This window comes from Chiloscyllium plagiosum, chromosome 50 (assembly GCF_004010195.1).
Source record: "Chiloscyllium plagiosum isolate BGI_BamShark_2017 chromosome 50, ASM401019v2, whole genome shotgun sequence".
NCBI lineage: Eukaryota > Metazoa > Chordata > Chondrichthyes > Orectolobiformes > Hemiscylliidae > Chiloscyllium > Chiloscyllium plagiosum.
In genome coordinates, this window is record NC_057759.1 from 7,734,207 (window position 1) to 7,760,965 (window position 26,759).

At 40.1% G+C, this 26,759-nt stretch overlaps 1 long non-coding RNA gene across 1 annotated transcript in view; it reads left to right on the forward strand.

Moving 5' to 3' along the window:
* LOC122544482 overlaps nt 1-26,386 on the forward strand; it is a 29,490-nt gene extending 3,104 nt beyond the window's left edge. The window contains exons 2-3 of the long non-coding RNA XR_006310357.1: nt 9,237-9,341; nt 26,219-26,386. This is a non-coding gene — a long non-coding RNA (uncharacterized LOC122544482). The remainder of the gene's footprint in view (nt 1-9,236; nt 9,342-26,218) is intronic.
* The last annotated feature ends 373 nt before the right edge of the window (nt 26,387-26,759 follow it).

A 26,759-nucleotide genomic window follows, 5' to 3' on the forward strand; every position in this document is an offset into this window, starting at 1 on the left:
ACTTCGAAACTGTTCCAGGCTTTATAAAACTTTATAAACGATCACTAATGCATTCATAACTTGTGGAGCATTCTTGTTCTGTGATGTAGATGGTCGATAATAAATATTTATCTGTCGACACTCCCACTGATTTCGCCAACATCATGTCCGCCCTAATGGTGATTTACTCAACTCCTTCTTCGTCATAGAGCCTGTTCTTGCCCTTCTTTCTGAAGACAACATTCAACTATGATTTTCCATTTCTTCCATCCCTTTGTTACCCATTGTAATTTGTCTTTTGCTTTTCTGAAAGCAGGAGAACTTCATTTGTACTGATAATGTCTATAATGTTGAAGAAGGTGACGATAGAAAGATTCCATTCAATGATTATTATCCGACAAAGTTCGATACATTCTGCAAATGACTTCCACAATTGTAACTTTGAAAATCATTCCAATATTAAACAAGTTAGAAAAATGGAGATAGGTGAAGGTCAGACCAGATAATCTTGCAATAATATTAGAATGCAGGAGGGTAGGTCATTCGCAATCCCATTCACATATCTCAGACCGAAGTGTTAGCATAGACTTCAACTCTAGTCTTGTAAAGTTGGCAGAAGGAAAGTGACACTTTTCCCTCCACAGTGAATCAGCGAAGGACGCAGTTAATAGTGAGTAATGTGATAATTTCTTGATTGTTGTTCCATTATTATGTCAAAGAGAGGGGTTTTCACTCTTCAGAAATGAGTACATAATACATTTAGACTCACCCATGTATTCACATATTAAGCTCACACATAATTAATTCAAACTTGTGTAACACATACTTACACATGTACTCTTTTGTGCACAGGCATTCTATCCTTGTTACAGAAATATATAAATATATACAGTCTCCACTCATATAAATGCTCATACGTACATGCACACTCACACTTATTAGTACAAGAATGCACACCCGCAATGTGTACATGCACACTGCCACATGCAGACTTATTGAAAGACTAATCTCTTCACACTGATATCGTATCAGTTTATGTCACCAACAGAGACGTCTCCACAAAGTTTTTGTCAGGTCATGTCACTGCAAGAGGATTCGTTTCACGCATAGAATATTCTGTGCCTCCCCCATATTAAGGGATATCTACGTAAAGAGTATTCGACAGTGTTCTCGCTGCCAGCAGGTACTCACAGTATATGTAACTGAGAGAGGGGATGTCACACACAGAGTGTGTTGCTACCTCTGGCAACGAGCGGTGTCCTTCAAACAATGTACAGCTACCTATCGAAGGTAAAAACTAAATTGGTCACTGAAAAGGAGGATGGCATAAAAGCTGTGGATTGATGAGCCTGACGTCTTTAGTTGGAAAAATGTTGGAGAATCAATTGTAGAAGAAATCATAAGGGCACATTCAGAAAATCATAATCCATTTAAAGAGTATCAGCAAGATGTAATGAAAGCAAATCTGGGTTGTCTAATTCATTGGATGGTTCTGACGAAGTTTCTAAATGAGTGGACAGAGGGCAATCTCAAGATATGTTTTATTACGGCTTTAAAAAAACAATTTCGACAAGTTACCTCAGCAAAGATTACGTCATATGGAAAGAATCCACGGAGTTATAGGTAGCGTAATATGTAATTGACGTGGTAAGACAATGGGATCTAGACAAGAACTTACATGTTTGAAATAAAGGTCTACTTTGGACAAATAGACAGAAAACTAGTCACCAGGATACATGAACATCAACTAGCCACAACACGACATGGCCCACTCTCATTAGTATCCTTGTATACGTATGACAAATGTCACCACTTTAACTGGGACAACACATCCATCCTAGGACAACCCAAAAAGAGACACGCACGAGAATTCCTGGAAGCATGGCATTCCAACCGTAACTCTATCAACAAACACATTGACTTAGATCCCACTTACCACCCCCTGAGAAAAAGAACAGGAAATGATATCACCATGGGATATGTTTTCACCACAGGAGATGACATCAACAACCCAAGTAAACTCAAATATATGAATAGACAGCGGGCCACACTACCAGTGCTTCACACGGAGGCTCATTGAAAATGTTACCTAATATGGTGACGAAACATCTGAAAACGAACCTTCCAGCTCAGAGAGCAAACCTACTTCCAGAACCTCACACTGAGATACACAGTTTCTCCAAACCAGCTAAAACAATAAGAAATCTGACTTGAGGATTGTTGAATGATCCATAATACAATTGAATGGCGGAGCATGCTTCAGGGACTGAATGACATAATGTTGCTCCTATCTCTTGTTATTGTGATTCACATGGGAAGAGTTCATTCCTGCCCATAGTGACAGTGTGATAGTCAAAGTAACATGTGAGCTATCTGTTTATTATCATGAACTTAATAGACGTTTTGGAGGATTAGAATTCATTGTTGGAACTTCCAGCTTTTGTGTGCTGCACATGTTATCTCTGATCTTGCAGTTGAGGGTCCTATCAAATCTCCCCTAAACTGAAAGATTATCAGCATCTTAACTGACCCATATCAGATGTGGTGGTAACTCGTTGCAGAGGATATCTCCACTTGCACATAGATTTTACCCCAGTCCAGTGCGCTTTGTGCTGCATTCACAGTGTCCTGTTTCAGTTTTATGCCTTTAATGTGGCAAAACCAATATTATTTCAGGCCTGAGCAATGTCTTGACTAAGCTGCCACGTGGACTCAGAGCATTCCATTCAATTCCTTAGTGAAGAATTAGGCTCATCTTGAACTATGTATTCTGTACACGTAAGTTGCTTTGTTTGTTTTGGAGACATATTTGTCCCAATCAATCAGAGGCAGACGTAAAACCCGTTATCTTTCAGTCAATGATTAACTAGTAAATTAAGTTAACTGGTAAATTATTGGAAATGTGATATGAAAAATAAATCACATGTTACATTTTTGTTTGTACTATTTTCTGAAGATGTTGTCACATGAATTTAATACGAACCAACCATCTATGTACTGGGAAATAAATTTCTCCTGGCAAGTACACATTACATTCCGACTTCTTTCTTTTTTGACTCATTATTCACTTGTTGGATATCGGCGTGTTGGCTGGGCCACAACTTATTGCCCATTCCGAATTGCTCTTGTTTGTGGGACATTCCTTCTTGAACAACTATACTTAATGGATAAACATTTCCCTTAGAGAAAGAATGCATGTTGGAAATACATTGGCTCTTGTTTCAATGCCTTTGTATAAAAATAGTGGGCCTCATTAACAACACTTTATAGAATCTCGACTGTGTTGGAACAGGCCCTTCGGCACAACAATTTCATACCAACCCAGTCAAGAGTACCCCATCCAAACCCATTCCTCTACTGTTGACTAATTCACTCAACCTACATGCTGCTGAAAACTATGGGCAATTTAGCATGACCAATTCACTTAAACTGCACAACTTTGGACTGTGTAAGGAAACCAGAGCACCCAGAGGAAACCAACGCAGACACATGGAAACTCCACACAGACAGTCACCCGAGGCGAGAATCGAGCGGGGGTCCTTGAAGCTGTGAGGCAGCAGCGCTAACCACTGAGCTATCAAGCCACACCTTATGTGTCACAACGCCCATGTATAGCAGAAGTTCAGGAACTCAGTTTACTGCCAAAGTTTCAATTTGCAATTAGTGGTGGGCAATAATTGCAGGTCATGCCATAGTCCTGGTAAATGATGATACTATGACAATCAAGCCGGCATTGCAAGCATCATCATTCATACACGCACGCAATATGCCACATCATGATTGCCTACTGGGCAATGTCTTTTAACATTTCACACAAATCCTGTGAGAATTCCTCACAACATCTCATCTAGCTAAGTGTTTCTGTAACTTACATCAGTTTAGCGTTGCTTGATAGCGCTCAGAGCCACCGTAGTACAGACAACATTATGACGAACAATATGAGTGATGATTTCGGGTAACTCCTCTTTGCATTAGTGGCATTCCGGAGAAAGTTGTAGAAGTCAAGGGGCCTGTTTTATCACTGTGTACAGGATGAAATCCATTGAGTCCACCGACATGCTTCTGCTATTCAATGAGGTCATTAACAATCTATTCAGTGAGTTCACTCCATTGAGTGAGTTGCAAATATTAATAAGGATACAAATATTGCAGGAAAACAAGCACTGGAGAAGATGTGTGGTAGTTATTTGAAATGGGTTGTCAAAATCCTTGCCAATGAAACTAGCTGCTTGGAAAACCTGATTTTATCTTCTTTGAGAAGAATAATATTATTTATTTAGTTTAGACTGGCGTGTTATTATTTATTATAACATTCTACTAGGGATGTATATGACTACAGAAATTTATTTCTGTACTAATTGATTGGTTAGCAAGCACTTTTCACAATGGAAACATAGAAGTTGATCGCGCTGGACATCAAGTTTAATCCTACTCCAGCTCACTTTAGTATCAATCGGTCCTTTTAGTAACACAATCTGTATCTACCTTCTTTTTCAAAGCAGGTAACGTATTATTTTCAACAACTTTCTGCGGCATGAAGCTCTAAATATTCATCTCACTCTGGGTGAAGCCTTTTCTCCACGTCTCATTTCGACAATGTTCACCTCGCACCCTTAAGCTATGACCCTGGTTCAGTGCTCCATCCCCACCAGTAAGAACCTTCCAGCGTCCAAACTGTTTGATGCTGTTAGCATTTGCAAGTAGCTAAGCATTGTCTCTGAATGCCAGTGTATTCGATCTTAGCCAACTCAATCTGTCCTCATACATCAGTCCTACTTTCCGAGGAGTCAACTTGGGAAAGCATCACAGCACTCCCTCCTTTGCAATAACGTTCTTCCTCCAATAATGGAAGCCACAGTTATGTGCAGTTTCCCAGACGTGTCATCACAAAGGCCCTACATCTTTTTAGAAAGACATCCGTGTTCATGAACTCGAAGTCTCTCATTACGAAGATCATTCCACAGTTAATCTTCTTTACATACGAAAACACGAGCGTCGTTATTTTCCACAATTGGTGGACCAGGACAAGAAGAACACGTTAACTGTCCCCTTCTCCCAATTTATAACCATTCTAATATGAACCTCACATCCCAATTTCGCTACTAAACTGTGTAACATCATATTTATCAAAATTATGCTGCATTGGCCCACTTATGCGTCCTGTGCAAATCACATGACAGCATCACTGCCTCCAACTCACATCTGAACCTTCGAAAAATCTATGTGCCTTCGGCAAACTTTGTGAACCTACATTTACTTTCCTCAGTAAATCATTGACATATGGTTGAATAGCTTGTGTCCACTTTCATCTTGCTCACGGCCTATAATGCAGCAAAATAAAAATCCCCCACTCTGTTTCCTGTCCAATAAAATATGTTCTGTACACCCATTTCGACGTATTTCTTTAAAAAAGCATTTATTCCCTATTTTCTGGATTATCTACTTCAAAGTTGCAGCTATTGCTCGTATCTGGTAGACTTTTACTTCCTTCCTTTGTTTCCTGTTCCAGTTTGAAATGTCATTTATTTTTCAAAATCTTATGAAACGCGACATGAGTTGAAGAGGAGTAAAATTCCAAAAGAAAAATCATATTCTGGACAATATCTTCCAAGTTTTAATATGTAAGAGATGACAAATGGTACCTGGAGAGCCTCCACGTCAACCATAAAACAATAATCTTTTGGGATGGCTAGGTTCACAGGTGAAATTTCGATTTTTCAGCATTCCTGCACGTAGCCCAAGCAATAGCCAAAAATTGCAAGTCTCATGTTATGTTGTTCTCGAGGCAAAAAGTTTGATTTCAGTTTGCTGCCGAAGTTGAAGTGCACACTAAACAAAACTGGAAAAGAAACACTCATGTGACCTTGCTTGAACTCGAAAATGTTGACTTCTTCCTGCAGTTCTCGTGCCTAACGTCTGCAATACCTCGTACTCTTGGTTCTTAAATTTCGTTAAATGAGTATTCTTTATGCTCTTAAATGGCTCATGTGAAACCCCTTTCCTGTGCTTTCTGCACGGTAACTACTCACTGAAGAAATAACTTCCTATGGTTTTTTTTAGGCTGATTACAATTAATACAAATTGACACTTCTTCATCTGGATTGTGATGAGCTTTTGTCATTTTCTGCAAAAGGGCACTGGAGACTAATTCAGTCAATGTTTCATAAAGTACCTAAACACAGCTTATGGAGCTGAAGGTACAAAAGGGTGCGGGATAAAGGCAGGAGCTGTACTGAGAGTGCATATTGAACCAGGGAAGAACAGACTTTAAGTGCATAATGGCCTTCATTCACAGGATGAAAGCGTCGCTGGCTAGTCGAGCGTTTATTGATCATCCCTAATCATCTAGATGCCAGTTAAGGGTTAATTATATTTCTAATTGTGTGGAGTCGTATGTAGGCAGACAAGGTAATGATAGATGTTTTCTTGCCAAAAGGACATTAGTGATCCAGATGCATTCAATTCTGGACAACCGACAACACAATCACGGCCATTATGAGTGTCTTAATTACAGAGTTTTATGGAATTGAACTTGCACTAAGACCAATTTTTGGAGTGAAATCCGGGTCCCTGGAGCATTACCAGATTCTCTGAATTGACAGTTCATCTACAATGCCGCTGGGCTATCGCAATTCCTTTCTACTCCTAATTTCTGTCTTTCTTTGGGTATTTTGAAATATGTTTTGAATCTGTGGCACCTTGTTCCTCTTTCTATTGCGAGAGGGTGCACATAGGTCGTATTTCCTCTATCCAGCCCTTTTGTGATTTTGAAAACCTCTGTCAGGTATTTTCTGAGCCTTCTTGGTTCCAAGTGGAATAGCTCCAAATTCTTCAATCTAACCATAAAACTGAGGTTTCCCATCTCCTGAAGCACTCTTTTGCACTTTTGCAAATGTTTCAAATCCATCATTTAATATGGCATTCACAACTGTACACAATGTTACAACAGAAGTTTCACAATTGCCTGAATCAAGTTCGACATCTTTGTTCTTTTGCACGGTACCCCTATTTGTAACTCTGATGCCACTGTTTGCATTATGCATTCCTCTCTGTAACTATCCTGCCATCTTCAGTGACCTGCACGCTTATTCAATCATGTCCCTGTACACTTTTACACACCTGGAAATTGTATCCTCTATGTTATTGGATTTTTCACTTATCTTGTGACCAAATGGATCACCACACACTTTTCTTCCTTGAAATATACCCACTGCTTATCAGGTAAATCCACTAATTTGCCGATGTCCTTCAAGGATTCTAAACTCTTCTACTCACAATGTACGTTTTGTCTCCCCCAGGTATTGTGCCATTGAAAACGTTTAAAAATTCAGGCTTCTGAGCAAAATCAAAATCCTTAACACGTGTCTGGAATGATCAAGATCCTGACACTTACCACAGGATATTCTGCACTCTTATGAAAGTAATCAAATGTATCAATCAATATGGCGCTCACATCTGTACAAAATCCTTCTGTCACAATGCTAGTCTTTTTAATAGAAAAAGCTGTTCCTTGTCTCAAGGATACTCTATTCTTTTTTTTTAAATTAAGGTAATAATCCAGGCTGGGCTCCGATCAGTCTGCTTTGGTACATAGATGAAAAGGATTTTGAAAGGCCTTTTATTTATATGTAAACAGGTCGGAGTTCAGGCCAAAGTGGTCATATTTTAGACGCAACTTTTATATTGAAAGGGAAGAGATCAGCTCTCTAGCTGTGCAATTTATTACACCCTGAACTGGTGAGAGGTTCATCAATGAGCTCTGTGGAAACTCTCTTCTCTCTCTCTTTCTGTCATTCAACTTCAACTTGTAAGCACGTATTGCATTTACACTGTTTTTTTTTAAATGAAGTTTGTTTATTGGGACTATTGTGTATATCCGAAACAGCATACTAAGTCGAGTTTGGATAGACTGAAATGTGTAGTAGTTCTTTATTCTGTTATTTGTGTTTCGTTGTGTAATTTTGTGAATAAATTTCTACCTGTTTTAAATTCTAGTAGTCACCCTAGACAACTTATTCCGAGGAATTTTCACTGCACACTTAACGACACAAATTGCAAAGTTGTGGTCTGGGCTGGCTGCTTGGGAATGTTTTGAGTGGTCTGGCCTACTCCTTAACAGACTGGGGGCTCTTTGCGGGATTTTTAACAGCAAGTGATCGTTGCCAGTGTCTTCAGTTAGGGTGTTGGTTTGGTTAGGGAGACAATGTTTGGGATAGTATTGAACTTTTCAGTCGCCAAAAGTTTTCTGGATGTGGATGCGGTAATTTTGGAAGGTTTACAAGAGGTGAATAAGACCAAGCTGCAGGAATTAGCATGGAAGAGGAATTAGAACTGCCTGCTTCTTTGAGGAATGGAGAGGGCTACTACAGTAGCTCAGCATTTAAACTTGCTGGAGAAAGGATCAGAATCTATGGAGATGGCAACAACACAATTACAAATGAAGAAGCTTGAGTTAGAGGTGAGAGGTAAGAAAAGGGCAGCAGAAATTAAACAGTTTGAGTTACGATTAGAAGCAAAAGAGAGAGGAGAAGAGAGCGAATCAGAACAAAGAGAAAACGAAAGAGCAGCAGAAGAGAGGGGAAAAAGAGAGAGAAATTGAAGAGGGGGAAAAGAGAGCAAAGAAAGAAAAAGTGAGAACTTTTGAATTTCAAACATTGTTTTGGAAGTTCCAGTATGAAATGTCGTTTATGTTTCGAAATCTTATGAAATTAGACATTTGTTCAAAAGAAGTAAAATATTAAAAAAAAACATATTCTGGGCAATATTTTCCAAGTTTTAATTTCTAAGTGATACTGAGCATATGGTATCTGGAGAATCTCCAGGTTAATCATAAAACAATCACCTTTTGCTTTTCTTTGGGATGATTAGGTTCACAGGTGAAATTTCGATTTCTCAGCATTACTACACATAGCCCAAGCAACAACCAAAAATTGCAATTCTCATGTGATGTTGATCTCTAGGCAAAATGTTTGATTTCAGTTTGCTGCCGAAGTTGAAGAGCACACTAAACAAAACTGGGGGGAGGGGGGGGGGGTGGGGGGGGGAAACCCATGTGACCTTGCTTGAACTCGAGTTGTTCACTTCTTCCTGCAGTTCTTATGCCTGGCCTCTGCAATCCCTCGTACCCTCGTTTCTTAAATGTTGTTAAATGTGTACTCTTTACGCTCTTAAATGTCTTATGTGAAACCCCTTTCCAGTGCTTTCTGCGCGCTAACTACTCACTGAAGAAATAACGTTCGATGTTAATCCTTTTTTAGGCTGATTGCAACTAATGCAAATTGACACTTCTTCATCTGGATCGTGCTGAGCTTTTGTCATTTTCTGCAAGAAGGCACTGGAGACTTATTCATTCAATGTTTCAGGTAACTAAACATAGCTTATGGGGATGAAGGTACAAAAGGGTGCGGGATAAAGGCAGAAGCTGTACTGAGAGGTGCATGTTGAACAAGGGAAGAGCAGACTCTAAGTGCATAATGGCCTTCATTCACAGGATGAATGCGTCGCTGGCTAGTCGAGCGTTTATTGATCATCCCTAATTATCTAGATGCCAGTTAAGGGTTAATTATATTTCTAATTGTGTGGAGTCGCATGGAGGCAGACGTGGTAAATATAGATGTTTCCTTGCCAAAAGGACATTAGTGAACCAGATGCATTCAATTCTGGACAACCGACAACACATTCACGGCCATTATGAGAGTCTTAATTGCAGACTTTTACGGAACTGAATTTGCACTAAGGGCAATTTTTGGAGTGAAATCCGGGTCCCTGGAACATTACCAGATTCTCTGAATTGACAGTCCATCGACAATGCCACTGGGATACCATCATTCCTTTCTGCTCATAGTTTCTGTGTTTGTTTGTTTAATTTATAAATTGTTTTGAATCTATGGCACCTTGTTCCTCTTTCTAATGCGAGAGGGTGCCTATTGTTCTTATATATCCAGCCCTTTTGTGATTTTGAAAGTCTGTCAGGTATTTTTTGAGCATTCTTGGCTCCAGGTGGAATAACCCCAAATTCTTCAATCTAACCGTAAAACCGAAGTTTCTCATTTCCCGAAGCATTCTTGTGAACCTCTTTTCCACTCTTGCAAATGTTTCAAATCCATCATTTAAGATGGCACTCACAAGTGTACACAATGCTACAATAGAAGTTTCGAAATTGCCTGAATCACGTTCAACATCACCTCTATGCTCTTTTATGCATTACCCTTACTTGTAACTCCGATTCCATTGTTTGCATGATGGAATGCTCCCTGCCAATTTCAGTGACCTGCACACATATGCAACCATGTTCCTATACTCTTACACACCTGGAAATTGTATCGTTTATGTTATTGGATCTTTCACTTATTTTCTGACCAAATGGATCACCACAAACTTTTCTTCATTGAAATACATCTACTACCTATCAGCTAAATCCACCAATGTGCCAATGTCCTTCAAGGGTTCTAAACTTTTCTACTCACAATGTGTATATTTTCCAAAGTTTTGTGTCATTGAAAACGTTTACAAATTCAGGCTTCTAATCACAATCTAAATCCTTAACATTTGTCAGGAAGGACCAAGCTCCTGATACATACCTCAGGATATTCTGCACTACTATGAATATATTCAAATTTATCAATATGGCGCTCACCTCTTTACAAAATGCTTCTGTCACAAAGCTAGTGTTTTTTTTTAAAGGATATTCTGTCCTTGTTCTTTTTTTCAGAAGTGTAATAATACAGGCTTGGCTCCAATCAGTCTGGTTTGGTACATAGATAAAAAGGATTTTGAGAGGTATTTTGTTTGCATATAAACAGATGGGATTTCAGGCCAAAGTGGCCACGTTTTAGACGTGACTGGTGTAATGAAAGGGGAGTGATCAGCTCTCTAGCTGAGCAATTTAGTACATCCTGAACTGGTCCATCAATGAGCTGTATCGAAACTCTCTCTCTCTCTCTTTCTGACCTTCAATTTCAACATGTAAGCATGTGTTACAACTATACTGGTTTTTAAAGGAAGTTTTCTTATTGGGACTATTGTGTAGATTTGGAACAGCATACTTAAGTCTAGTTTGGATAGACTGAAATCTGTTGGGGTTCTTTTTACTGTGTTATTTGTGTTTCATTGTGTACATTGCTGAATTAATTTCTATCTGTTTTAAATGCTACTAATCACTCAAGGTTACTTATTCCAGGTAATTTTCAGAGTTATGTTCTGTGCTGGCTGCTTAAGAATGTTTTGAGTTATCTGGCCTACTTCATAACAGACTGGGGGCGCTTTCCGGGATTTTAAGCAGCGAGTGGTCGCTGCTAGTGTCTTTATTTTGGTTGCTGGTTTGGTTGAGAAGACAAAGTTTGGGATAGTAATGGTCGCTTCAGTCGCTAAAAGTTTTCTGAATGTGGATGCGGTGACTTTGGAAGGTTTACAAAAGGTAAATAAGACCAAGCTGCAGGAATTAGCAGAGAAGCTGGAATTGGAATTTCCTGCTTCTTTGAGGAAAGGAGAGATAAGTATTACAGTAGCTCAGCATTTAAACTTGCTGGAGAAAGCATCAGAATCTATGGAGATGGCAAGAGCATGATTGCAAAAGAAGAAGCTTGAGTTAGAGGCGAGAGATAAGAAAAGGGCAGCAGAAATTAAACAGTTTGAGTTCCGATTAAAATCAGAAGAGAGGGAAAAAGAGAGAGCATGAGAACAAAGAGAAAAAGAGAGCAGCAGAAGAGAGGGGGAAAAGAGAGCAGAGGGGGAAAAGGTGAGATCTTTTGAATTTCAAAAACAGATACTTATAAAGAAAAGTCAGCTTAAAAGGCTGGAGCTAAACGATGAAGATAACCTTAGTGAGGAAGTATTGAGAACTCATGTGGAAGAACAAAGAATTAAAGCACATGGTTAGCAGCTGAAGTGGCTGATGATTATGAGCTGCTTCACAGAACAGGGTTTGGCTTTCAGAATCATTTTCAGTCCATGAGGAATAGAAACCGGAGCAAAGAGAACTCCTCACGTGGATAGGTGAAGGGATATCTCAATGAAGATCATAAGGATAACTTACAACAGGGTGAAAAAGAAATCCTTGAGTGGGACAAAAAAGTTTTAAAAGTTCCAGTGTTTTCATTGTAATAAAGTGGGCCACACAAAATCACAGTGTTGGAGAGTTAGGAAAAAGCCAGATGTCAGAGTACCAGACAAGCCTGAATTTTTGTTGGAGTAGGAACAAACAGCAGAAAGGAAGGTCGGCAACTGCCTCAGAGTGTACAAGACGATCAGAAGTTGACTGAGGAGGAAGTGCCGGATCTTCTTAAAACAATATGCATGCAAGGGTAAAGTGTATTCACAGAGGCCAGGAGTAGTAGGGAAGGAATATTAAGGGACACAGGATCGTTTCAGTTTGTAATGCTGAAGAATGAGGAGTTATGCACTTCCGAGGGACTGTTGCAAGAAAACAATTGGTAACAGGAATTCATGGTGAGACTAAAAGTGCTCAATTCTGTAAAGTGAGGCGGGAGAGTCCAGAGGAGAGTGAAACATTTTCGTTAGGATTTCTGGTCAAACTGTTAGCTCCAGGAATACACTTTGGCCTTGCATATGATATAGCTAATTCACTGGTAGGCGTGTTGCCTTCTCTGGTTGAAAAGCCAGTGCAGACACAGGCAACTGAAGAAATGGAGAATGTTTATCCAGGAATATTCCCTGATTGGGTGATCACAAGATCACAGAATCATAAGCTGAAAGAGGAGCGATCAAAAGGCACAAATAAAGAAGCTGATATAGTTTTATCAGAAACTCTCTTCCATCAGATACGTGGAACGGAGAAGGAGCAAATAGGTAAACATGCAAGCATGTTTACATTTTGGAAGCTGGTTGAATTACAGCAGAAAGATGAGATGTTAAAACAGTTAAATCAAAAGACATAAACAGATTACGTGTTCCTGTGTTTATTACTTAACGAATGATGTCTTAATGTGGAAATGGAGACCATCACGCGCATTCAAGCAGATGAGAATAAGGAAAATGATTCATCAAATTGTTTTGTCAGTGGGGTACAGAAAGGACGTGCATAAATTGGCGCAGAAGATACAACTTGGAGATCATTTCGTGGTGAGTAAAACACAGTTTAAATACAAATGCATTTTCACGGGCCTGTACGACACAAAGATGTAGTTGAATTTTGCCAGATGTGTCATACATGTCAGCTAATCAGATAACCTCAGCTACAACTTTAATATCTATTCCACCAATTGAGGAATCTTTCAGAGTCTTGATTGATTGCGTAGGTCCCCTACCTCAAATAAAAAGGGGGAATAAATATTTATTAACAATAATTGATTTAACGACTAGATTTCCAGAGACATTCCTATTATGCAACATCACAGCTAAAGGGGTTGTACAAAAATTACTTATTTTTCATTAACAGATACGGATTGCGAATAGAGATCCAGTCAGATCAAGCATCAAACTTCACATCAAAACTATTTAAGGAGGTTATGGGTAAATTGCAAAAAAAGCAATTCAGATCTTCTGCGTACTATCCAGGATCACAGGGAGTGCTAGAGAGATGGAATCAAATGTTAAAGACCATGTTGAGGGCTTATGGTCAGGATTAACCAGACGATTGGAAGAAGGGAATTCCGTTCGCACTTTTTGCAATCATATATACACTGAATGAATCGACCAAATTCAGTCCATTTGAATTAATTTTGGGGCATGAAGCAAGAGGGCTGTTAAAATTGATTAAGGAGAAATTAATAAGTCAGAATTCAGATTCCACCCATTTGGACTATATGTCGAATTTTATAGAATGATTAAATAGAGTTGGAGAGTGGGCGAGACAACTTTTAAAAATATCACAAACAAAAGGATAATAAATCACAAATTCGCAATTTTACAATTCGGGATAAGGAATTGATGTTAATTCCCAGAACAGGTGAGCCTTTAAAAGCAAGGTTTAGTAGGCCATATTAAATTGAGAGAAAAAAATGAGTGAGGTGAACTACTTGATAAGGACACCAGACAGGAATAAATCTCGCAGTATGAACATGCTCAAAAGGTATTATGATAGGGAAGGAAAGCCAGAGGAAAAGGTGTTAATGATGTCGGCACACTGTGAAGAACCAAGTTGAGAGGATGCTGGGTTGGACAATCCTCAAATTAAATTGGACAAGGAGGAAGTTGTCAATAATTGGGTTACATTACTGAGTTACCTTCCACAAGAAAATCGAAATGACCTGAAAGAGCTATTACGATCACATGGGGAGATATGCGAAAATAAAATGAAAAGTACTAATCTAGTTGTGCATGATGTAGATATTGGATATATTGTTTCGATTAAGCAGGATCTTTGTAGGCATAACCATCTGAAGTTGGTACAGGTACAGAAGGAGATAAAGAGCATGCTCTAAGATGGCATAATGTAGTTACAGCGACAGGAGCTCAGCAGTAATCATGTTGCCAAAGCCAGGTGGTACCCAATGGTTATGTGTGGACTATCGCAGAGTTAACGCCATTACAAAGACTGATGAAGATCCAATTCCACAATTGGAGGACTGTGGGGCAAAATGAAAAAGTGGGACAAGCAACTTACATTTCTAAGCTGGACTTGCTCAGAGGTTACTGAAAATTATCTCTGTCAGAGAGAGCAAAGGCAATTTCGACTTTCGTTACACAAATGGACTATACCAGTTAAAAATCATGCCATTTGGTATGAAAAATGCTCCAGCCACATTTCACCGACTGACTAATAAGGTAATTGCCAAATACCTTCACTGTGTGGTGTATACTGATGACCTGGTGATTTTAGTCACTTACGGAAGGAACACTTACACCATTTATCAGACTTGTTCGATTGATTTTTGGAAGGCAAGCCTGGTGGAAAACATAGCTAGTAATGAACTTGCCAAATCCCAAGTCACCTTCCTGGGCCATGTTATTGGACATGGACAAATGGCCCCACATGATGCAAAAGAAAAAGTGATTGGGGAATTTCCAACAACGTCAACAAAAAAAAGCAGTACTATGGTTCCTGGCGTTCAGTGGATTTTACCAAAAGTTTGTACTGAACCCTAGCAGTGTGGCTGCTCCACTCACTGAACTGATTTAAAAAAGGGGAAGAAGTTTCAGTCGACAGCAGACTGTCAAAATGCATTTGACAACCTAAAAACTGTGTTAACCAGTGCTCACGTTTTAGCCATACCGGATTACATAAAGTCTTTCAATGTGGCTATCGATGCCATTGATGTGGGTGTCACTGTGGTGCTCCTGCAGGAGAAAGATGACGGAATAGAAAGACACATCTGGTATCTTTCGAGGAAGTTGAACGTTTATCAACAGAAATATTCAACGGTGAAGGAAGAGACTTTAAGCTTGGTGTTCGCATTACAACACTTCAGTGTTTATTTTGCCCACACAGCATCTGAGACAATCACATACACTGATCATGACCTATTGAAATTTGTGGAAAAAATTAAGGACACAAATGCTAGACTGTTTACATGGAGCTTGTTGTCAATTCAATTTGAAAATTTTGCATGTGGCAGGTTACAAAAATATGATTGCCAAAGCATTATTGAGACTCGATTTGGTGGTGAGTGCACCACGGTCTGAATTTGCACATTGTTGTGCAGGGTTGCATGTCTATCGTTAGTATATTGGATAGGTGTGTTTAGACTTCGAAACGGGTTTTGAAGAGGGAAAAATACAGCCATCTTTTGGTATGGGTGATTCATATTTTTACGGGGACAGGTTACACCAAGCCAGTCCTAAAAGATGTTCCTTGGCTCAAGGATGTTCTATGCTTGATTTTTTTTCAGAGGGGTAATAATCCAGGCCGGGCTCCGATCAGTCTGGTCCGGTACAGAGATGTAATGGATTTTGAGAGGCTTTTTGTTTAGCTGTAAACAGATGAGACTTCAATCCAAAGTAGCCATTTTTACACGTGACCTGTATAATGAAAGGGGAACAGTCAGCTCTCCAGCTGAGCAGTTTAGTCCAGTCCTGAACTGGTGTGGTGTTGAATAGTGAGTTGTGTGGAAACTCTCACGCTCTCTTTCTGCCCTTCAAATTCAACCTGTCAACATGTGTTCCTTTCATACTGGTTATTAAATGGAGTTTGCTTATTGGGACTATTGTGTACATACGGAACAGCATACTTGAGTCTAATTTGGGTAAACTAAGTTCTGTATTGACTCTTTGTTCTGTTCTTTGTGTTTCGTTGTGTAATTTTGTGAACAAATTTTCTGAGTGAGTTATAATCGAGTAGTCAACCTAGCTAGCCTACTCCGGCTAATTTTCACTGCACACTCATCGAAGCAAATTGCAAAGTCTGGTGTGCCTGCTAAAGAATTTTTTGAGTGGTCTGGCCTCACCCATCACACTACAACAGAAGTTTCACTGGACACTAGGAAAGCGATAATGGTAAGAGATTCTATGGTCAGAGGAACAGACAGGATAGTTTGTGGTCGAGAACGGGACTTGCGGATGATGTGTTGGCTCCCAGGTGCCCAGATCAGGGATGCCTTCAATCGAGTTTACATGATTTTTAAGGCGGAGGGAGAGCAGCCAGAGTTCGTGGTACGCTTTGGTACCAATGGCAAAGCTCGGAAAAGGTTTGAGCACCTGAGAAGTGAATATAGGGAGGTAGTTTGGAAGCTAAAATAGAGGACAAACAAAATGGTAACACCAGGATTGCTACCAGTGGAACGGTTAGTGAGGTTAGGAAAAGGGAGAGAGTGCAGGTGAACATGTGGCTGCAGAGATTATGTCAGAGCGAGGGTTTCAGATTTATGGATCATTGGGATACCTTCTAAGGAAGGTCGGAACTGTTACAAGAAGAGACGTTGCATCTGTTCTGGAGGGGCACCAACCTCGGGGGCAGGAGGTTTGCAAGAAGTCTACGGGAGGTGTGGGTAGCTCACACTAAAGTGGTCGCGGGATGGGAGCAGGAGGTACGAATCTAAGGATGGAGTAGCGATTGTGAAGTCAGATACAGCATGTACAGTGTCTGCGAGGAGCGATAGTCAGTGTATAGGACAAATTGGCAGTCAGTGTGATGGGTTGAAGGGTGTCTATTTTCAGGAATAAGGGTGATGAAATTAAAGAATTGTCAGCATTTGAAAATATGATCTTGTGGTCATTACGGATACATGGATATCACAAGGGTAGGATTGGTTTGTGGCTGGGTTTAGGTGTTTGTAATGTTATGGGATGGGGTGAGATAATGGAGGTGGGGGAGTGGCATTGATAATCAGGCACAGTATCAGGATAGTATCACAGCTGCAGAAAGGGACGTCATCGAGGAGGGTTTGTCCACAGAATCAGTATGGACGGAAGTCAGAAACAGGAAAGCACTTTATTGGGATTTCTTGCAGACCTCCCCAGTAGCAACAGAGACACGGAGGAGCAGACTGGTGTCAGATTTTCGAAATGTGTCGAAGTAACAAGGTTTTGGTCGTTGGTCAATTTATCTTCCGTAATATTGAATGGAACCACCTTGGTTCAAATAGTTTCGATGAAGCAGTTTTTGCCAGGTGTGCCCAGGACTGGTTCCTGAGTCAATATGTAGATAGGCCGACGAGAAGGGACGCCATCTTGGATTTGATGCTGACAATGAACCAGGCCAGATGTCAGAACTCTTGGTGGGAGTGATTACAACACCCTGAACGTTACTATAGTCAAAGAGAGGGATATGACCAGGCGGTATGGGAAAGTATGTAATCATTGAAGGGGAACTACAATACTATAAGGTCGTGCATAAATTGGGAACAGATATTCTCAGGAAAATGCAAAACGGAAATGTGGAGGCGTTTTAGTAAAAACTCTCTGATAGAGCTGGATATGTTTATCCCACCGAGGCAAGGACGGGATAGTAGGGCAAAGGAACCTTGAGTGACAAGGGACATAGAATATCTTGTCAAGTGGAAGAAGGAAACTTACTTCAGGCTGAGGAGACGAGGATCAAACAGGGTTCCAGAGTGTTACTGTGTGCACGGAACACAGAAAACCAGCCAATAGGTCCAGAAGGCAACCTGCAATGCTCATGCAGTGTTGACGCTTATGCCAAAGGTGCTGGAGTTTGTTTGTGTTTGGGGAAAGTCTCAGTAAAATTGTGTAAGATCCTAATAAGAATACCAGGGGGAACGAGTCATTTGAATACAGAACTGGCTCCAAGGTAGTGGTGGAGGGTCGTTTTACAGACTGGAGGACTGTGTCCAGTGGAGTGCAACAAGGAACTGCATTTGGTCCACTACTTTTCCTCATTTACGTAAATGCTTTGGATGTGAACATCGGAGGTATGGTGCGTGTGTTTGCAGATGACACCAAAATTTGTGATGTAGTGGACAGCAAAGAACGTTACCTCAGATTGCAAGGGAATCTTGATCCGTTGGGTCAATGGGCTGAGGAGTGGCAGACGGAGTTTAAATTAGATAACTGAGAGCTGTTGGATTTTGGGAAAACAAATCTTAGCAGGACTTATACACTTGAAGGTAAGGTCCTAGGGAACGTTATTGAATAAGGAGATCTTGGAGTGCAGGTTCATATCTCCTTAAAAGTCGAGTTGCAGGTGGACAGAATAGTGAAGAAGGCATTTGGGATGCTTTCCTTTGTTGGTCAGGTCAGTGAGTATAGGAGTTGGGAAGTCGTGTTGCGGCTGTAAGGGACGTTGGTTATGCCACTTCTGGAAGATTTCTTGAGTCCTGGTGTCAGGATGTTGTGAAACCTGAAAGAGTTCAGAAAAGATTTGCAAGGATGTTGCCAGTTTTGAAGGATTTGTGCTCGAGGGAGACGTTGAATAATCTTGGCGTGTATTCCCTCAAGCGTCGGAGGCCAAGGGCTGACCATATAGAGATTTATAAATCCTTGAAGGGCATGGATAGGATAAATACAAAAGGCCTTTTCCTTGTGGTAAGAGAGTCCAGAACTAGAGGGCATAGGTTTAGATTGATAGGGGAAAGATGTAAAAGGAACCTAAGGGACAACCTTTTCATGCAGAGGGTTGTGCATGAATAGAATGAGCTACCGGAGGAAGTGGTGGATGCTGGCACAATTGCAACATTTAAAAGGCATCTGGATGGCCACATGAATAAGAAGGGTTTGATGGGATTATGTACTGGGTGCTGGCAAGTAGGACTACAATCGGTTGGGATATCTCGTTGGCATGAACAAGTTGGCCCAAAGGGTGTGTTTCCATGATGTGCATCATGTGACTCTATGACTTAGAGCACATCGGAGAACTGTAAGTAGATTAATAAATTCATCGAATGCAGAGACATCTCAGTAAGTTGATCCTGGTGTGGAGGGATTACATCACGAACAAATGCTAATCGGGTTGGGAATGCACTCATGTATGTCTAACAAATGACAGGTAATTTCATCAAAATATATAGATTTCTTCGATGAATGAGAATGTAAATTCTGAGAATGTTTCTCCTGGTGTGTGAGTTTAGGACCGAGGAGCATGTGCTTTGAAGAAGGGTTGCCAAATTAAGACTAAAATAAGCAGGAAGTTCTTCATTTCAGAGCGTTCTTCATCTGTGAAAATCGTTGCCACAGATAGTCGTGACAGGACACTATTTGTATGGATTAAAAGGAGAGATAAATGCATTTTTGATCAGCTGGGGTAACAATGGTGATAAACAGCAGCAGTAAGGTGGAGGTGATGAATGTTGAGTCATCCATGATGCCATGAAATGGTGGTGTGGGCTCTAGGGCCTGGAAACAGGCCATTTGGCCCAACAAGTACACACTGCCCCTCTGAAGATTAACCCACTCAGACCCATTCCCGTACCATATATTTACCTCTGACCATTGCACTGAACACTATAAGCAATTTAGCATAGCCAATTCACCTGACTTGCACATCTTCGGATTGGGGGAGGACAGACACGCAGACACGGGGACAGTGTGCAAACACCACACTGAAGTAATCGAAGAAGGAAGTAATCCCATCAGGGTCCCTGACGCTGTGAGGCAGCAGTGCTAACCAATGAGCAACCTTGCCGCCCCTGCTTTTCCTATCTTTTGTTACTGTGATTCACATGAATGCAGTTCGTTTCTGTCTACAGTGATGGTGTGATTATCAAATTGGCAAATGAGCCATGTGTAAGTGCCTGGATCTCAGCTCTGTCCTCGCGAACATAACAGAATTTTTCTAGGATTAAAATTCATTGTTAGATTATTCGGCTACTGTGTGCTGCTCATAACATCTCAGCTCTTGCAATCGAAGGGCTTATCAAATCTTCTCTGATCTGACAGCGCAGTAACATCTTAAATACTCATAGCAATTGTGGTGGTGACACCTTACAGCGGATACCTCCGCTTGCATGTGCATCTTTCCCCACTCTGGTGCAGTTAGTGCTGTTTCACAGAATCCAGTTTCACTTTGATTCCTCTCCTGGTACAAAACCAATGTTATTTTGGAGTAGGTAATCTCTTGGCTAAATTGTGGACTGGAATCTTCACAAACAATTCCGTTACCTATTAAGGAATTAGGTTTGCCTTGAAGTATATGTTCTGCAAACTCGAATTGCTTTATTTATTTTAGTAACCTAGTTGTCCTAAACAAGCAGAGACGGATAAGAAAACCATTATCTTTCAGCCAATGCCGAACATTGCTGAGGCAGTGCTATCTGAAGTAATCAACCGTTACAAGTTTGTTCATGGTATTTTTTAAGACATTGTCAAATCGATTTAACATTAGCAAAGTGTCTATCTACAGGAAAGTGATGTTTTCATGGGAAGTGTACACAAAATTCTAATGTCTTTCTTGCTTTACTTGTTATTCATTTGTGAGGTTTAGGCACCGCTGGCTGGGCCATAGTTAATTTCTTTGCATGTCCTGCATGAATTGCCAACAGTACTTCCTCCACTTAATTTAGATGTTTCTTTAACTTATATTGGTTTATTGTTGCTTGCTGGCGCTCAGAGTCAGAATAGTCTAGATAAAGTTATGAAGGACGACATGAGTGATGGCTGGACATAATTCCTCTCTTCATTAGTGGTAGAGCGTAGAAAATTGTGGAACACAGGGAAGAATACTTTTTCGTGGTGTACCCACGACTTGCTTCAACCATTCAATTGGACTATGATGCATCTGTTCAGTCATTCCAGTCCATTGAATGCGTTAGCCAATATTAATTACAATGCAAAGTCATGGGAAAAACAAGCTCAGGCGAAGGTGAAAAGAGGTTAAGTGAAATAAGTGGTCCAACTTCTTGGCAATACAAATAATTAGCCAGCAAATGTAATTTTTTTCCACTTTGATAGGACGAATTTTTATGGGTGAATTATTAATTATTTATTTCAGTGTATTTCGAGGGGTATGGTTGAATCTGGTGAGATCAACATTTGTGACTGCAATTGTTGATTGGTTTGCCAGCCTATTTCAACATGGAAACACAGAAGGTGGGGAACGGGATTATGCTGCTCTACCCCTCTGCACTGTTCTCTAATTCAACACGATCACGCAGGTCATCCAGCCCACTTTAATATCAATTGATCCCGTTAGTCACAATAAGTGTATTTACCGCCTTCTTGAAAGCGCATACCGTTTTATTTACCAGCACATTCCGTTGCCAGATGCTGTGAAGATTCACCTCATTCTAGGTGAAGAATTTTCTCCTCATCTTATTCTATAATGTTCAGTCCTTACCTTTAAACTGCCACCCTGGTTCGGGGTTTCATTGCCATCGAGAACATCCTTCCTGCATCCAAACTGTTTATTGCTGCTAGAATGTTTAGGTTGCTATGCATTCTCCCCTTGTTCTTCTGAATGCCAGTGAATTCCATCCTAGCCAACTCAATCTCTCCTCATACATCAGCCCTACCTTTGCCGAAATAAATTTGGTAAAGCATCACAACAATCCCTCCTTTCAATAACGTCCTCCCTCAGACATGGGAAAGCACAGTTATGCACAGTTTCCCAAATGTACTCTCACCATGCGGTGCATGTATGTTTAGGAAGATATTCGTGTGCCTCAACTCGAATTCTCTCATTACAAAGGTCAGTCCACAGTTACTCTTCTTTACATCCTAATGCACTTGCCCACTTACTCTCTGCAACTGGTGGACAATGCCAAGCAGGCCTCAATTAATCCCCTCGTCTCTCAATTTAGAGCTTTTTTAATATAGCTCTGACTTCTCAATCTTGCCTCTGAAGTGGGTAACATCACATTTATCCACATTATACTGCGTTAGCCCACTAACTCGACCTGTCTAAATCAGACTACATCATCTCTGCATCCTCCTGATAGCGGAAACTTCCAAAAAGCTATGTGCCATCGGCACAGTTTAAGATACGAATTGCTTTATTGTGAGTAGCTGGGGTCCTCATTCCCACTGATTGCGGCCTTCAATTTAGGAAAAAAAATCCCACTCTGTTTCTTGTCTGCTAACCAATTTTCAGTATATGAAATCCCACGTGTTTCCTTTAAATATTTTCTGTTCCTTATACTCTCACTTATCTGCTTCAAGCAACGTTCCAATGTTCCTTCATCTGGTTGTAACCTACTTCCTTCCTTTCTTTCCTGTTTCAGTTAGAACAGTCGTTTATGTTTCGAAATCATATGTCATTTGTCAAATAAAAGTAAAATTCTAAGGTATTATTCTGAGCAATTTTCATAAAGTTTTAATTAATACGTGATTACAAATGGTACCTGGCAAACTTGTAGGTTGAGCACGAAGCAAGCAAGTTGTATTTTTCATTGGGGAAAATAGATTCAGACATGAAATTTCGATTTTGCTACATTCTTGCACGTCAATAAGCAATTGCCCAATATTGCAAAACGGTATGTCGTCTTGGTCCCAAGCCAAAAACGTTGATTTCAGTTGGTAGCAGAAGCAATATTGTCCATTAATCATTCTGCAAAACGGATTTGTTAATTTTTTTCAGTGTCCCTGCTTCAAATCTAGTTCCCTACTTGTTCCTCCAGTTCTAATGCCTATTGCAAGTTTGTTTACCTAACTGTGTTACATTTGTGAAATATTCACCCTTTGTGCTCTGAAATATCTAATGTCAAACCTCTTCCAGTCCCTTCTGCACGCTTACTACTCACCGAGGAACGAGGTCCCCTGTCACTTCATTTTTAGGCAGATCATGACTAATACAACTCATCGTTCTATTCATCCAGCATATTCTGAGCTTTCGCAATTCTCTGCATGATCGCAATTGAGACTAAAGATTTGAATGTCTTTAGAAAAGAACTAGAGGTAGATCTTGGGCCTAAAGGCACAAAGGATTATGGAATGAAAGCGGGCAAATGACAGACAGGTGGATGGATATCCATGATAATGAGTGAATGTAAGAGCAGACTCTAAATGCATAATGATCTTTATTAACGGGATGTGGGTGTCGCTGGTTAGTCGAACGTTTCTTCATCACAGCAAAAGTGAGTGCTGCAGATGCTGGAAACCAGAGTCTCGATTAGCGTGGTGCCAGAAAAGCACAGCAGGTCAGGCAGCATCTGAGGATCAGATTTCTGAGAGGACAGTTAAGAGTAAATCACATTTCTTTCGGTCTGGAGTCACATCTAGCTAGATGAGGTGAAGATAGATGTTTTCCTCCCAAAAGGACATTAGTGAAGCAGGTGTGCTAATCTCCAGGCAACTGACAAAGGAATGATGGTAATCATGAGAATCTTATTTGCAAACTCTTAATGAAATGAAATTCCACAAACAGTCGTAGTAGGAGTGGAATCCGGATCCCTAGACCATTACCAGGATCTGTAAATTGACAATCCAGCGACAATATCACTCGGCCAGCACCTCTCCTATTTTCTTATAGCTTCTATGCTGTTTTGTTTAAAATTTGCTTATTTTAGCATCTTGTTCCACTTACCACTACGAAAGGGTGGACATTGTTCCTTTATCTTCTATTCAGCTCTGCCATAATTTTGAAAAGCTCGAACAGGAATTTTCTGAACCTTCTGCATTCCAAGTGGAAAAACCCCAAATTGATCAATCTAACCTCATTACTGACGATTTGTATATCCGGAAGCATTCTTGTAATCCACTTCTGCACTGTTTCCAATGTATTCAAATCCGTCATAAAAATTTTACACTCACAACTGTATGCAATAGTAAAGAAAAGGTCCACAATTGCCTGAATCAAGTTCAACATTACCTCTTTGCTATTTAACTTGATACAATTATTACCAAAGGAGAAAGTGAGGACTGCAGATGCTGGAGATCAGAGCTGAAAAATGTGTTCCAGCAACACATATTTCAACAATTATTACCAAAGCCCATGTCATTGTTTACATTATTTATTGCACCTGATACTTGTCCTCCCATTTCCAGTTATCTGTGCACATACACACTTATGTCCCTCCGCTGTATCACAGTCTTGAAAATTGTGTCCGCTATCTTACGTGGTCCTCCACTTATCTTCTTAGCAAAATGTGTCAACACACAATTCATATCAATGAAATATATCCACTGTGTATCAGCTAAATCCACGAATATATCTATGTTGTTCAAAAGGTATATACACTTCTTCTCACAGTTTGTATATTCTCCAAGTTTTGTGTCGTTGAAAACATTTAAGAATTAGGCTCCTTGGCAAAACGTAGATACTTAAAAAGTGTTTAGAAATACAAGGCTCCTGGTACTTAACTTAGGATAAATCCACTACAAGACGTCCACCTGACTGAAAAAAGTCTTTTTTGATTATGCCTTTCCATTATCAAATTCCTGTGGAATTTTCCGTCAAATGTGCTATGATTCTTCCAACTAGCGACTTATTACCGTCCTCACAATCCTTTTCAGTTCCACAAAATCGGATGTTTTCTGAATATCCATATTCACCATATCAGCTGTGTTTCTCTACTACTTACCTCTCCAAATGAAAGAGCAGACATTTGGTTAAACGTAATTTGCTCCTTTGGAAATCCTTGTTATGTCTTCGTCATGAACCAGTCCATATCCATGTGACACTAACTCAACACCGGGTTTTGACAACTGCTAATTTAATCCGATGGCTTTAAGTGTATTCATGTGAATTGTTCGAAAGCCTGAAGTGTAATTTGTGAGCTTATTATTGATCATTTCATTAAACGAGGCTGTAATGTTTGGAATCTTCTAATTTTTGGCACTTCCATTGAATTTAGGGAAAGCTGGAAGATATAAGAATTGATTTTTTTTCTCACGTGAACCATGTGACATTATGTTCCTGGGAGAATTTGTTGTCGGAGAAATCTATTCAGTTTCTATGATGAGTTGTGGTGGACAAATAATGGTTCACTTTCTTGATCATTGATTTTGATGTTTGTTACCCTTTATTGTAGAACCTTGGGTCTTGATACTCTGAAGAGGGGAGGTGATAGACTCTTAGGACTGCTTGCACAAAGACCCAGGTTCAAATCCCGTCTTTGCAGGTGGTGGACTTTGAATTCAATAAATATCTGGAATTATAAGTTGATTGTTGGGGGAAATCCCCTTTGGTTCACTAATGTCCTTTATGGAAAGAGAAATGCCGTGCTTACCCAGTCTTGCCGACTTATGACTCCAGTTCCGCAGCAATGTGACAGACTCTTAACTGCCCTCTGGGGAGTACATGTTGTTTGGCCGAAGATACCCCAATCCTGTGAATGAATAAAGGAGTAAGCCCCATTGATGAAAGTATTGTCTAGTCTGAACGTAACATAAAGTTATAAATCTGATCAATTATTTCATGTTCACTTGGTAGATCATAACATTTGGTGGCGCTTCTGCAATTACAACAGATTAAATTTTGCTTTCTATTCCTAAAAATATTCTGGCATCTGCATGTGTCTTAGAAAAGCAGCTTCAGTGATTCATTTACTTTCGATTGGCATGGCAGTAGAACTAATGCTTTTTTCATGCTATTATAAAACTCTTATTTTTTGGAAACATGCCATCGAGTCCACAGCACCCACTGAATACGATCCCAGCCAGACCTACCAACAGATCCTTTCCCTGTATCCCTGTATTTTTCATGGGTTAATCATCCAAGCGAACACGTCGTTGGAAACGTTGGGAAATTTAGTAATCACAAGCCATCCAACCTGCACATCCTCGATCATGAGAGGAAACTGGATCACCCAGTTAAAACTCACACAAAAAAAGGGAAGAATGCGCAAATTGCACACAGGCATTCGTGAGACATTGGAATAGATCCTGGTCCCCTGGTGCTGTGAAGCAACACAGCAAGCTAATCGGCCAGCATTCATTCTTCTCTATTAATTGTAGGTGTGAGTCAACTTTACTTCTTATTGTAATCCCTGTCTCATGTTGCAACTGTGACTAGAACTTCGAATCTACTCATTGCCAACAACAGTTATGAACAAGTCTGTCGCGGCAAGGAACATTATCAGAACTGCACTGCAGAGCATCTATCGATTTTTGGATTAAGGGTGAAATCCACAACACGGAATGTATGACATCTAATGGAACATGGATCAATAAAGATTGGTGAAATCCACGAACTGTTTCCTGAACATTTTAGTACATGAATAGATTTTTTGCCAACACAAGTTACTGGGTTCATATATTTTATATCACACTTCTATTTTCTTGGGACGTCTTCTAAATGCATGTTCAGATACAGATTGCTCATCTACAATTCCTATGACAAGCCCTTAAACACCAAGATCAGTTTTCAAACATAATCTGGACGTCTCCCTTTCCAGCGCATTCTTCCTTAGATTTCCTGGACCTGACACTGCTCACAATATTCCAAATGTCGGCTGACTAGAATCCGATATAGCCTGACAATACATGTCGGCACTTGGTTTCTAGCTGTCTTGAAATGACTGCTGAGTTGTATTTGCCTTCATGACTGTCAGTTG